Consider the following 6,093-nt stretch of genomic DNA (forward strand, 5'->3'; position numbering starts at 1 on the left):
GTCGGTATGGAATTTGAGTATTATGGACAGTATGACAATCCCCGAACAACGCTATAACTATCACAGACTGTGTGGACATGCTGTTTGATCTAACAAAACAGAAGAATCAATCCACTTAATTGGGAATATATTTAAACAGCTAAAATGAAATGGCCAGTTGATTTGAGTGAGCTACACGTCTGATGGGCTCCGTGTTGGTTTAGACTTGTAAATGCCAGACGAAGATCTGACAGTGCTGGGTGTGAAAATCAGGAACATTTCTCTTCATTTCAATGCTTAATTTCTCTCATTCATCCTGATATCTGACAAAATCATTGCAGTCACACCTAGTTTTTGTTCCAGTGCTGATAAATGGGTTTTTTTCTTCAAATTTCCAGGTTCTCTGAAATCTTGGTAACATCCCTCTGCTCACTGCAAACAGATTACCTAGATGGTGACCCATTCCAAATACAACAAAACACATCCTACATGCATGTACATCTACTGCAGGCATTCGATTAGAACCAATACTTAGTATCTACTTACTGACAATCTATATACTGGGACATTTTTTCCCATCTCTTTTAGATGTTCATACTACATGTGTATATACATTGGACTAGTGTATCTGTTAAACTAACTGACCACACAAGTTAATTCCTCCTCCTCCTCCTCCTCCTCCTCCTCCTCACCTCTTTAATTCTTTATCACTCATTGTTTACTCTGAACTAATCGACAGTCTCAGAATCAATTACTAAAACAGGCATTAGATTCCAAACCTCCGAATCTTAGGTGATAAGTAAAATGGCTTGATTAGAATTCCAATGAGCTTTTCCAAAACATGGCAAGATTCTCTAAATGAACTGGTCAAGACATCTATTACACTCACAGGTAATCAAGACATCTATTACACTCACAGGTAATCAAGACATCTATTACACTCACCGGTAATCAAGACATCTATTACACTCACAGGTAATCAAGACATCTATTACACTCACAGGTAATCAAGACATCTATTACACTCACAGGTAATCAAGACATCTATTACACTCACCGGTAATCAAAACATCTATTACACTCACAGGTAATCAAGACATCTATTACACTCACCGGTAATCAAGACATCTATTACACTCACAGGTAATCAAGACATCTATTACACTCACCGGTAATCAAGACATCTATTACACTCACCGGTAATCAAGACATCTATTACACTTACAGGTAATCAAGACATCTATTACACTCACCGGTAATCAAGACATCTATTACACTCACCGGTAATCTAACATGAAAACCGACTGTCCAATCTCTACAATAATCACCTAATTAAAAGGCAAAGTCAGGAAAACACTGTCAGTAAATGAACAACTACTGAAAACATACTTTGAGGGCAATAGAGACTTAATGGAGCAATACATATGGAAGTTTGAGGGCAATAAAGACACCTAATGAAGCAATACACATTGGAGTTTGAGGGCAAGAGACCAATTGGAAAGATTGAGGGCAATACACAGAGACTGTTTGGAGGGAAACACAAGTTTGTAAAAATAATTCAAATAAACAGTCTATGAGAAATTTGAAGGAAATACACAAAAGGCAGTGTGGGGGGCAATACAGAAGATATACAAAGTCTCGAACTCTAGGAGGAATATGTAGCACAAACATTAAGGGCAGTTTGAGGGCTAGACAATTCCATGACATGTTCAGAGATTATCATCAACAGCCGTTCAGGTCCAAAAATGTTGGAAAAGTTGGTCGCTTGTTAAATTTTTAAATATGAACATAGAATAGGAGTGTTTTCTTATTTTCAAAATTTATTTTAAAAGTTTTACCAAATCTAAGTTCTAACTAAGTCAGAACCTGGTTTTGAAGCCTAGTTTCTGGAGCCTTTGTCAGGCATTTTAAGTCTCTGAAGCCTTTGTCAGGCATTTGCAGTCTCTGAAGCCTTTGTCAGACTTTTTCAGTCTTTGGAGCTTTTATCACGCTTTTTCTTCTTCACTGTTTTACTATAGAACTCTTTGAAGGAAGAGCAGAAACAGAACAAAGTCATAATGCATTTAAACATATGCCATTTATATGTCATATATAAGTCTAATTCATGTAAACATATGTCATTTATAGGTCATATATAAGTCTAATTCATGTAAACATGTCATTTATATGTCATATATAAGTCTAATTCATGTAAACATGTCATTTATATGTCATATATAAGTCTAATTCATGTAAACATATGTCATTTATATGTCATTTATATGTCATATATAAGTCTAATTCATGTAAACATATGTCATTTATATGTCATATATAAGTCTAATTCATGTCATTTATATGTCATATATAAGTCTAATTCATGTCATTTATATGTCATATATAAGTCTATTTCATGTCATTTATATGTCATATATAAGTCTAATTCATGTCATTTATATGTCATATATAAGTCTAATTCATGTTTTCTTTACATGCATAGAGAATATGTGTACAGTGTTTACATAAATATACTCAACTTTAATTATGTTTAACAACATTTTTCTCTTTGTAATTGGTATAATATCTATGATCTCTTTGTGATATGTATTTATCATACCCTTAAGGTGTTATGGGACATCTTTCAATATTAATGTGTACTAAATTAAATAAAATACTTTCACTGGTTTAGAATTTTTTAATTTAACAACATTTGACCAAAAAAATGTTTTAAAATTTTTGGGAAAGGTAAAACTTTTGAAATTCCTATCTGGATTCGAACTCAAGACTTAGAGATCTGTAGTGAATTTTCCAACCCACTGCGCCAGGCTGTTAGATCGCAATTTTGGAGAGAAACTATTTAAAAAATTATACTTAATTTCATTGTTTATTAAATTTATATAAAGAATGTGTCACAACCTGGAGGTGTCCCATACCACCTTAAAGTCTAACATTTAACATTGACCTCAGCATTTACAATGAATGACAAATTAAAAAAAAGTTTCTATTTATCTTGGGAGGGTGCACATTTTGAGTCTTATTCTACATAATATGAAGTTTGAGTTTTTGTTCATTACAACCCATGACTGAGGTAAACCAAGATGGGACAATGTTTGTAGAATACACAGAGCACAGACTGGGTTGACATCTCCTATCAGTTAGGGGGAGCCACCTGTTACACAGCAACCCAGTACAACAGATGTACTGTGGATATGCACACAGATCGAAGACAGCCATTGATCTATCACCAACAATAGGTGGTCACACAATGGCCTCCAAACCCCCCACTCTACACTCCACAGCTGGTCCTGCTATAATTAATTAGTCTCTTTTGTCATTCAGGAGCTTGTTTTATAAACAACTACTCGTAATATTAACAAGTTTCTTGTCTTTCATCGTAGCTCTACAGGTTGAAATTTTCTTCAAGGTTTTGCATTATATTTCATCAAAAAAAAAAAAGAACAATTTTAATCATGCCTTTTTTCCTTTATGAAATCTTCTTTGTGTGCACTGATAATTCTCTTGAACAATGAAGTCACAAATGTACAAATTATTTAAATGTAAAATGTATCTATGGTGACTATGGTCATAATACTCTCCAGTTCAATTCTTTCCCATGCAAGATAACTTCTTGACTAAGAAAACAAAATGCTGAAGGACTAATCCATCCCAGCATCTTGTTTAACTTTCCTAATCTGCAATTTAAATTTTATACAAAAAAAAGTTATGAATTTGCAAACAGAAGGAATATGGTGTCATCCTTTGCTGCCTCCATTGCTGAAGGATTCACACTGCAATAATCAATTAGAGCTGTTTCTGGAGCAAGCGTAGCTTCATCACGTTTTATTTACCAGGAAAATGTCACATTCTGTTACACCACATCCTGTGATCCTCAATCAGAGGGCAGGAGATGGTTCATGGAGGGACACAAGCTCTCAGACCACTCACAAATTCCCTGTAATTTGAGAGTTTCTACACTGCCAGAGAGAGAGAGAGAGAGAGAGAGAGAGAGAGAGAGAGAGAGAGAGAGAGAGAGAGACAGAGACAGAGACAGACAGTGTCAGAGAGAGAGAGAGAGAGAGAGAGAGAGAGAGAGAGAGAGAGAGAGAGAGGGAGGTGTTTGGGAACAGTAGAAATCTTTATATCATAATTATTGCCCCAATCCATTGAAGGGCTTTTAATGACATTGGCCAGCAATCAAGCCATTTGATATAAGTCAGACCTCGTTAACAACTTCTCAATCCTTTTAATTAATTGGCGCAGCTCATCAAGAGTTGAATATTGCAGGGATAAATAATAGATGGGGCTCCTGGCACAGCCTCTCGATGAATCGTGATAGGGTATAAATATTTCATGGGAAATAATGGATATTGGTTAATGCTTCAGTCTCTGGCTCTCTGTTTGCTGAACCCCTGTATTACTCCCTCCTTATTCATATTGCAATTAGAGCTGGAGGAGGTATATTTACCTATGGTTTATCAGGGACAATACACAGGTAACAAAAGCCATCAACAAATCAATCCTTGATCCGACTGATGCTGATGATTAACAATGGCAGAAAGGGTCATGCTAATCACCCAGCTGTCACTAAAATACGACCGCTTCTTGATTCCCAGCCCCCAACCTGTAGTACCCGCTCATATACACTCACAAATAATGGCATTTAACTTAATCAATTAAAAATAACACAAATTCAATTTAGAAAAACTTATTAGTGTGTATGGCATATGAACTGAATGGACCTATAGCATTCTGAGATCAGCTAGCTTGATGAGTTAAAGAAAAGACATGAAGTCTACATCTATAACATCATGGGGTCAGCTAACTTGATAAATTAAAGACATGATCTGTGACAGTAACATCAGGGAAGCTGGATAAATTATAAGAAAAGACATGAAATCTTGTTTTAAACCATCATGGGGTCAAGTAGCAGAGCTAGATGAAATAATGAAAAAAAAAATGAAATACAGATTCACATAACTTACACATCATAGGGGACAGATACCAAGAGACTACATTGTCACTTAAAATCTAGAGAAGTCCTTATACTATTTTGTTTTCCTTCAGACTGAAATGTCACATTTTCATTCGTTTAAACATGGCACATGACCGCCTGATTTATATCTCTATGTCGCTTTGGTGAGATTTAATATTCCGCAATATGGCCGTCATTGGCCGAAGCTTCGCATATTCATCTCGACATTTCATATTATTTAACAAAGAAACCATATTCAATAAGTTGTTCAGATATTTGGAGTAGTTGCCCTTTGAAATTCTTTAAAATTAGAGTAATCGCCCTTAGAATATTGACGTCACATTGTTGTGACTGGAGCAGAACCAAATCGAAGCATCAAGATTTGCTCAAACCTCTGCAGAGGAAAGGGAGAAATGGTTTAGAATTGAATAGTAACAAAACATTGTAAGTAACCATGTGTGAAGCGAAGATTTTTAAATTTTAAGAGTGTTAAAAGGGCTAGACTGATAATTTTAAGATTTTAAATGAGTTAAATTCAACAAGATGTAAGGCAATTTGTATGTGGATTTGGGTAGATCATCACTTTTTGTGAATAAATTTGTCATTTTGTGAATAAATTTGTCAATTTATAGCCCTCTGGAAAACAAAGCACTTATTAAGTTTGCCTCCCCATTGATTGAGATATTGAGATTGGTCAACCTGATATATTTCTGTAGTCAGTGAGAAACCTAATACATAATAATTTATAGACAACTACTGCTTCACTAGGAACATATCTTTACAATGTAACATCACTAAATAGTTTGTATTGGTAATAGGGTACGATGAAAACAGTGTGTATTAAGGGAAATAACTCCTATACATGTCAAACACTGGTCATTTTGTCAGGCAGGTGTCAAAAGGAAGAAAAGTTTTACAATTAACTACCCATGATCCCAAAAAACTTTTCTAAGTACATGTAAGTATAAAAATTTATGCATACAAGCAAACAAACAAAAAATCCATTTTTGCAACAGGTCTCTTATTGTCCTTACAGCATACTACCATTCACAGTACATGTACTACTTTATACTTTACTACACAAAAATCCCCTCCCAGTATTTCTTCACTGTATAACTTTATGATATTCCAAAGTTTTTGAACAACTCACAACTTCCTTCCCT

Source organism: Crassostrea angulata, chromosome 10 (genome assembly GCF_025612915.1).
Source record: "Crassostrea angulata isolate pt1a10 chromosome 10, ASM2561291v2, whole genome shotgun sequence".
NCBI classification, from domain to species: domain Eukaryota; kingdom Metazoa; phylum Mollusca; class Bivalvia; order Ostreida; family Ostreidae; genus Magallana; species Magallana angulata.